Below are 9,562 nucleotides of genomic sequence, written 5' to 3'. Positions count from 1 at the left end.
CCTAACTGTTACTGGTTCCATGGTGAACTTATATACCCACCCATTCAGGAAGTGCCTTATCTAGACCAATGAACAGTCATTCAACCAAATTATGCTAAAATCCTTTAAAGCAGACCTGCTCTAAACATATCCCCAATTAGTATCCAGTAACTACATCTCCAAAGCTCACCCCAATCCATCTTAACAAGTTATATGGCTAACTAGCGTTAGTACATCAAGTGGAGAATTCTGGCGTGCGTTCCAAATCAGTGGAACGCACCGCCATTTTGTTTCCATATTTTTTTCACTACAACACATCTGTGTACGTTGGTAATCACTGATTTACCCATACTTAAAAATCAGGCGCATAACCAGATCCACTTACTATATCGCTAGTGGGCACAAGAACGGGGGCAGCGGTGTGTCTCAGCAAGTTTGATCAGACGATCGCGTCACCCGGAAATGACGCGAGTATGCTCAAAACGGAAGCCGCCTGTACTTTGTGTACAGCGGTCTCCCAGCAACCTACTCGGCCTGAACTTCCCATCCCCAATGCGCATAACGGTAACTAGGCAACGGGCCAACTCAGCCCTGTTGTGTTTCATTGTCGCATCATCAAAGAGCGACACCAGTAAGCAGCCTCGCTGAAGCTAAACGTTGCCCAGCAACCGTCGATACACAAATATGTTACAGGTTCCTGATTGTGTTATCATGAGAAATACATATCGACAATGTCAAAAGCTTTGGACATTGTGATTTTGACAACTTTCAATAACATGATTATGGAAGACAATGGATCTATTATAATATTACAGGTTCCTGATTGTGTTATCATAAAAAATGCACATCAACAATGTCAAACGATGTTATTCTATGGCAAGGGGGCATGGGTATATGGTTCACCATGGTCCCAGCTGCATATATACAACATAGTTCAATAAAGACATACACTATACAAAGACATTACAAAGACAATAAAAAGTCACCCCATGGTTATATTTACCCATAGACTGAAAAAATGTTCAAGAGAGCAAAAAAACTTTATTACTTTGCTCTCCCTGCTCCATTGTATCCACCTACAAAAAGGGGGGGGGGAATCAATTCAGAGAATATAGAGAATATAGAAAAAATGAACTTTTCTTAGAAAAAATTCTTATACAAAGAACCTTTTAGTGTCCAGCCTATAAGGCATAAGTGTCCAAAGCCACTAAATGTGGCAACTTCTTCGTCACTTCATCACTTCAAATGCCATCCCAATTTACAGAAATACGCTGTAGGGTAAATGTTCGTTGAGTCCCTTCGGTGAACAAGTATCTAGTCGCTGTATCCATTTTAACTCCCTTTGTTTGAGGAGCTTCTCCCTATCGCCCCCACGTCCTGGGGCAGGAATATGGTCGATGATCATACTCTTCAAACTTGCCACTGAGTGACCCTTATAAAAAAATGGCGGGCCACTGGCTTGTCTGAACCTTTCTTCTCGAATGCCTCCCTAATTGACCGTCTGTGGTTGGCCATTCTTTCACGAAAGGTCCTCGTTGTGAGACCAACGTAATAGAACCCGCATGGGCATAGTAAGAAATATACAATATATGTGGACTGGCAGGATACTCTGTGCTGTATCGTAATTCTCTGGTTGGTATGTGGATGTGCAAATGTTGATCCAACCATCATAGATCTGCACGTTATACAATCCGCACAGCGGAAGCAACCCTTTTTGCCCGTTTGGATCCAATTTTTCGTTTCTCGAGCCGGTATCATTGTGGGTCTCATCAGCATCTGCTTGAGATTTGGACCTCTTTTATATGAGATCATAGGTGGTATCTTGCTGATCGCACCCAATGCTGGATCCCTTATGATGATAGGCCACGATTTTTGGATCGATTTTTTCAACCTATGTGAGGCTGTATTGTAGGTGGTAGAATAGATCATTCTTTTCTCATCGAAGGGAGCTTTCTTGGTGTTATCATAGAATCTCTCTCTTGCTTTGTTCAAGCACCGGTCCACTATCTCTTGTTTATAGCCGCGGGCCAAAAATCTATTGGTCATCTCCATTATTTGGCCTTCTGCTGTCTCTGGATCTGAATTGTTGCGGAGTACCCGGAGGTATTGCGAGATTGGCAGCCTCTCATTTAATTTCTCGGAGTGATGGCTAGTGGCGTATAGAAGTACATTGCGATCTGTGTCCTTGCGATAGAGCTTATATCCTAGACCATCCATTTGTTTATATATTGTGACATCAAGAAAGTTCAGTTCTTTCATATCAATATGCGATGTGAATCTGATTGGGGAGTCCAGTAGGTTGAGATACTGGATCATCTCGTTTAGCTCCACCAGAGTACCCACCCACACTATAAAAACATCGTCGATATATCTCATATAACTAGCTATATGGGTATGGTATCGAGAGAGGATGAATTCATGCTCGTAGAAGTGCATGTATAAGTTGGCATATGCCGGCGCGAGATTGGACCCCATGGCCGTCCCTCGGTTCTGGTAGTAGTATCCCCCTCCATAACCAAAATGGTTCTTAGTCAACACTAGTGTGGCAAGTTCTACCAGAAATTCTACCGGGGGGCGGCCAGGGGGATCCTCACTCAACGCTTCTCTTAAAGATGATAACCCTCCCTCATGGGGGATTACGGTGTACAGCGAGGACACATCTAATGACACCAATATCGCTTCCTCCGGTACCGGGCCTAATGCTTTGATTTTTTTAAGAAAATCAGGGGTGTCCTGTACATAACTCCCCATCTTCCTCACGCAAGGCTGTAAAAAAAGGTGTCAACAAACACTGCCAAGGGTTGCAGGACTGAACCGATGGCCGATATTATAGGACGCCCCGGAGGCGCACTTAAAGACTTGTGCACCTTCGGGAGCGTGTACAATATCGGACATACGGGTGCATCCACTGTAAGGTATTTAAAGGTTTTTTCATCAATCCACCTGTTGTTTAAAGCACTGTTTAATCTAATGTCAACCAGTTTTTTTACCTCATACATCGGGTTTGACCCTACTTTGGTGTACGTTTCTAGATCCGACAATTGAGACATAACCTCATTATTATAGGCGGTCCAGTCTTGTACTACGACTGAACCGCCCTTATCCGCCTGACGGATAACTATTTGATCATTCTTTTTGAGATTATTTAGGGCCTCCCTCTGTATTTTAGAGAGGTTATCAAATGTTTTTTTACTACTTTTTTTACTTCCATCTTCACGCATGTCACATTCCATCTGTCTCAGGAAGGTCTTAATGCTAGGATTTTGGGAGGGGGGGTCAAACTTACTTGGTCTAGAAAGTACTGGCATAGTTTCCCTGTTGGTCTCGGAATCACTAAAAAATTCTCTAAGCCTGAGTTTTCTGCCAAACTTAAAGTTGTCAACAGTCCAGTCAAAATAGTCAAATTTAACCGTTGGCACAAATGAAAGGCCTAGGCCTAGGACTTCCAATTCAGCTGTGCTTAATGTGTGGCTGGATAGATTAAATACAATTTCGGGTTCTAATATCTTCCCTTTCTCCTTGCTCCGGTGCCTCCTCCCTCCCCTCCTCGTGCGACGGCACGCACTGGCCGTGGGGGACGGTCTGCGGTATGAGCTGTACCTGCCGCTAAAAAAGATGTTGAGGTAGCACCGCCTGTACCTTGTCTGGTATCTAGGCCTGCCTCTGACTCTGAGTTGGATTGTGATGAACTATCCAGACCCCTATTTTGTTTAAACCTATATGAGGCTTGTTGACGTCTATTATGGAAATTTCTATTGTCCCCTTTTAGCCATCTATATACTTGGTGATTGGTATAGTCAGCCTCCACTGTGGCCAATTTTTTGCATTTGAACGCAGTTAAATCCTGTTGATAGGTCGAGATTTGATCGGAAAGTTTTCCCACCCAATTATCCGTTTTTTCCTTGGCTAGTGAATCAAGGTATTTGGTATTAAATTCACAGATGGATTGTCTGACTTTGCCCAATTCGATCCCCACCTCCTCTATAACGAGGAGGAGGAGATCGAAGGAGCACTTATTAAGAACTCCACACCAACGTGTGCAGAAATTTAGTTTACCTCTGCCCAGGGTAGGGACATTTGCCACTCTGAACCCCCGCGGTATCTTTTTATTCCTGTGATAGTGTGACAGGAATTGACCGTGGAGGACCAGATCTACCTCCCTTCTTTTAAGTTTCAAAATTTTATGATAAAGATCAAGGGAGGATTCTACAGGCAATTTCCCAAATTCCACATGATCGAAATAAATTTTGTCGGCATCCTCATCGGTGAGGGAAACCAACAGATCTTGCGCTCTCCCTAGAGTAGCATCATCCAATATCTGCAGAGGCTCCTGCGACATTCCCAATACTGAAAAAAAGCCTGGTGTTCAGGATTTATATACACGCCTAGGGATCTATCTACAATATAGTCAGACAAATCCCATTTGCAAAACAAGAAAATTGAGATAGTTCATCACAATCCAACTCAGAGTCAGAGGCAGGCCTAGATACCAGACAAGGTACAGGCGGTGCTACCTCAACATCTTTTTTAGCGGCAGGTACAGCTCATACCGCAGACCGTCCCCCACGGCCAGTGCGTGCCGTCGCACGAGGAGGGGCGGGAGGAGGCACCGGAGCAAGGAGAAAGGGAAGATATTAGAACCCGAAATTGTATTTAATCTATCCAGCCACACATTAAGCACAGCTGAATTGGAAGTCCTAGGCCTAGGCCTTTCATTTGTGCCAACGGTTAAATTTGACTATTTTGACTGGACTGTTGACAACTTTAAGTTTGGCAGAAAACTCAGGCTTAGAGAATTTTTTAGTGATTCCGAGACCAACAGGGAAACTATGCCAGTACTTTCTAGACCAAGTAAGTTTGACCCCCCCTCCCAAAATCCTAGCATTAAGACCTTCCTGAGACAGATGGAATGTGACATGCGTGAAGATGGAAGTAAAAAAAGTAGTAAAAAAACATTTGATAACCTCTCTAAAATACAGAGGGAGGCCCTAAATAATCTCAAAAAGAATGATCAAATAGTTATCCGTCAGGCGGATAAGGGCGGTTCAGTCGTAGTACAAGACTGGACCGCCTATAATAATGAGGTTATGTCTCAATTGTCGGATCTAGAAACGTACACCAAAGTAGGGTCAAACCCGATGTATGAGGTAAAAAAACTGGTTGACATTAGATTAAACAGTGCTTTAAACAACAGGTGGATTGATGAAAAAACCTTTAAATACCTTACAGTGGATGCACCCGTATGTCCGATATTGTACACGCTCCCGAAGGTGCACAAGTCTTTAAGTGCGCCTCCGGGGCGTCCTATAATATCGGCCATCGGTTCAGTCCTGCAACCCTTGGCAGTGTTTGTTGACACCTTTTTACAGCCTTGCGTGAGGAAGATGGGGAGTTATGTACAGGACACCCCTGATTTTCTTCAAAAAATCAAAGCATTAGGCCCGGTACCGGAGGAAGCGATATTGGTGTCATTAGATGTGTCCTCGCTGTACACCGTAATCCCCCATGAGGGAGGGTTATCATCTTTAAGAGAAGCGTTGAGTGAGGATCCCCCTGGCCGCCCCCCGGTAGAATTTCTGGTAGAACTTGCCACACTAGTGTTGACTAAGAACCATTTTGGTTATGGAGGGGGATACTACTACCAGAACCGGGGGACGGCCATGGGGTCCAATCTCGCGCCGGCATATGCCAACTTATACATGCACTTCTACAAGCATGAATTCATCCTCTCTCGATACCATACCCATATAGCTAGTTATATGAGATATATCGACGATGTTTTTATAGTGTGGGTGGGTACTCTGGTGGAGCTAAACGAGATGATCCAGTATCTCAACCTACTGGACTCCCCAATCAGATTCACATCGCATATTGATATGAAAGAACTGAACTTTCTTGATGTCACAATATATAAACAAATGGATGGTCTAGGATATAAGCTCTATCGCAAGGACACAGATCGCAATGTACTTCTATACGCCACTAGCCATCACTACGAGAAATTAAAAGAGGGGCTGCCAATCTCGCAATACCTCCGGGTACTCCGCAACAATTCAGATCCAGAGACAGCAGAAGGCCAAATAATGGAGATGACCAATAGATTTTTGGCCCGCGGCTATAAACAAGAGATAGTGGACCGGTGCTTGAACAAAGCAAGAGAGAGATTCTATGATAACACCAAGAAAGCTCCCTTCGATGAGAAAAGAATGATCTATTCTACCACCTACAATACAGCCTCACATAGGTTGAAAAAATCGATCCAAAAATCGTGGCCCATCATCATAAGGGATCCAGCATTGGGTGCGATCAGCAAGATACCACCTATGATCTCATATAAAAGAGGTCCAAATCTCAAGCAGATGCTGATGAGACCCACAATGATACCGGCTCGAGAAACGAAAAATTGGATCCAAACGGGCAAGAAGGGTTGCTTCCGCTGTGCGGATTGTATAACGTGCAGATCTATGATGGTTGGATCAACATTTGCACATCCACATACCAACCAGAGAATTACGATACAGCACAGAGTATCCTGCCAGTCCACATATATTGTATATTTCTTACTATGCCCATGCGGGTTCTATTACGTTGGTCTCACAACGAGGACCTTTCGTGAAAGAATGGCCAACCACAGACGGTCAATTAGGGAGGCATTCGAGAAGAAAGGTTCAGACAAGCCAGTGGCCCGCCATTTTTTTATAAAGGGTCACTCAGTGGCAAGTTTGAAGAGTATGATCATCGACCATATTCCTGCCCCAGGACGTGGGGGCGATAGGGAGAAGCTCCTCAAACAAAGGGAGTTAAAATGGATACAGCGACTAGATACTTGTTCACCGAAGGGACTCAACGAACATTTACCCTACAGCGTATTTCTGTAAATTGGGATGGCATTTGAAGTGATGAAGTGACGAAGAAGTTGCCACATTTAGTGGCTTTGGACACTTATGCCTTATAGGCTGGACACTAAAAAGTTCTTTGTATAAGAATTTTTTCTAAGAAAAGTTCATTTTTTCTATATTCTCTATATTCTCTGAATTGATTCCCCCCCCCCCCCCTCCTTTTTGTAGGTGGATACAATGGAGCAGGGAGAGCAAAGTAATAAAGTTTTTTTGCTCTCTTGAACATTTTTTCAGTCTATGGGTAAATATACCCATGGGGTGACTTTTTATTGTCTTTGTAATGTCTTTGTATAGTGTATGTCTTTATTGAACTATGTTGTATATATGCAGCTGGGACCATGGTGAACCATATGCCCATGCCCCCTTGCCATAGAATAACATCGTTTGACATTGTTGATGTGCATTTTTTATGATAACACAATCAGGAACCTGTAATATTATAATAGATCCATTGTCTTCCATAATCATGTTATTGAAAGTTGTCAAAATCACAATGTCCAAAGCTTTTGACATTGTCGATATGTATTTCTCATGATAACACAATCAGGAACCTGTAACATATTTGTGTATCGACGGTTGCTGGGCAACGTTTAGCTTCAGCGAGGCTGCTTACTGGTGTCGCTCTTTGATGATGCGACAATGAAACACAACAGGGCTGAGTTGGCCCGTTGCCTAGTTACCGTTATGCGCATTGGGGATGGGAAGTTCAGGCCGAGTAGGTTGCTGGGAGACCGCTGTACACAAAGTACAGGCGGCTTCCGTTTTGAGCATACTCGCGTCATTTCTGGGTGACGCGATCGTCTGATCAAACTTGCTGAGACACACCGCTGCCCCCGTTCTTGTGCCCACTAGCAATATAGTAAGTGGATCTGGTTATGCGCCTGATTTTTAAGTATGGGTAAATCAGTGATTACCAACGTACACAGATGTGTTGTAGTGAAAAAAATATGGAAACAAAATGGCGGTGCGTTCCACTGATTTGGAACGCACGCCAGAATTCTCCACTTGATGTACTAACGCTAGTTAGCCATATAACTTGTTAAGATGGATTGGTGTGAGCTTTGGAGATGTAGTTACTGGATACCAATTGGGGATATGTTTAGAGCAAGTCTGCTTTAAAGGATTTTAGCATAATTTGGTTGAATGACTGTTCATTGGTCTAGATAAGGCACTTTCTGAATGGGTGGGTATATAAGTTCACCATGGAACCAGTAACAGTTAGGTCTCTATTGGAAAGACAAGAGGGGATGGACCCGCTACAGCTTAAATTAGATTAATTTAGAAATAATCTTGTACCAGCGTAATAAACCACTTAGGCTGATGCTTGTGATTCTGGTGCTGGTGGTGCGCCCAGCGTTCAGTAACTAAACTGAAAATGGGGGATTTTTTTACCTTGCAGCGGTGCAAAGAAAAAGACAGTAAACGCTTTGTGGGCGCACTCTTGTAACAAAAATTAATTTGATATGTAATGAAATTAAGTTAAAACTTAGCTTTTATTTATAAACTCTTAATTAAAATAATAGGCGCGTTGAAAAGATTTTGGTATTCAATTGCTTGGGTTTTGTTGTGTGATTGTATGTGATATATTCTGGTATAATATATCAAATGAAAAATAAGTTACAGTCACACTTTTATATATCATTCAGTGCATATAGTCATCTCAGGTACATGAGCCCGAGTGACCGTAGGCTGCAAAAATGAGTTGAATCCCCAAGATGATTATTATTTTTATGGGGGGGATTTGCTGCCCCACGTCACGGGCAAATATGTAGTATACAATGATAAGCCTGAATTGGCTGAATTAGTAAGGAACACAAACAGTAGGCGGCTCTGAAACCACTGAATGGTGACACCCGGACCCCACACACAAAAGGATACCACACCTGGACTTCTCCAGGGGTCACCCACCTGAGTACTGTCCAGGCCCTTCACTGCTTGGCTTCCAAGTTCGGAAGGGTGTTGGGCAGGCCAGTGAGGTATGGTGGTATACTGTATGGGGACTCTAGTCACCCCCAGTGGTCCCAGTCAACCGTAAAATCCTGTAGATACAACCCGGAGGTATCAGGGAGTACAGTGACTTTAGAGATCTATCTCTTTACTAATTAATTGCAGTAATAATAATAGTAAATATTTTTGGTGAGCATAGCTGTGACAGCAATAATCTCGGATACGCAAGCGGTTGACTGGGACCACTGGGGGTGACTAGAGTCCCCATACAGTATACCACCATACCTCACTGGCCTGCCCAACACCCTTCCGAACTTGGAAGCCAAGCAGTGAAGGGCCTGGACAGTACTCAGGTGGGTGACCCCTGGAGAAGTCCAGGTGTGGTATCCTTTTGTGTGTGGGGTCCGGGTGTCACCATTCAGTGGTTTCAGAGCCGCCTACTGTTTGTGTTCCTTACTAATTCAGCCAATTCAGGCTTATCATTGTATACTACATATTTGCCCGTGACGTGGGGCAGCAAATCCCCCCCATAAAAATAATAATCATCTTGGGGATTCAACTCATTTTTGCAGCCTACGGTCACTCGGGCTCATGTACCTGAGATGACTATATGCACTGAATGATATATAAAAGTGTGACTGTAACTTATTTTTCATTTGATATATTATACCAGAATATATCACATACAATCACACAACAAAACCCAAGCAATTGAATACCAAAATCTTTTCAACGCG

The 9,562-nt window shown here is 43.4% G+C and overlaps 2 pseudogenes; one reads left to right on the top strand and one right to left on the bottom strand.

Moving 5' to 3' along the window:
* Window positions 1-8,749: 8,749 nt before the first annotated feature.
* On the bottom strand, window positions 8,750-8,868 carry LOC146011707 (5S ribosomal RNA; annotated as a pseudogene).
* Window positions 8,869-9,096: 228 nt separating this feature from the next.
* On the top strand, window positions 9,097-9,215 carry LOC146011706 (5S ribosomal RNA; annotated as a pseudogene).
* The last annotated feature ends 347 nt before the right edge of the window (window positions 9,216-9,562 follow it).

Source organism: Crinia signifera, chromosome 6 (genome assembly GCF_055691185.1).
Source record: "Crinia signifera chromosome 6, ASM5569118v1, whole genome shotgun sequence".
Taxonomy (NCBI): domain Eukaryota; kingdom Metazoa; phylum Chordata; class Amphibia; order Anura; family Myobatrachidae; genus Crinia; species Crinia signifera.
Note: the sequence above shows the minus strand (reverse complement) of the source record. Positions and strands in the feature narration are given on the sequence as shown.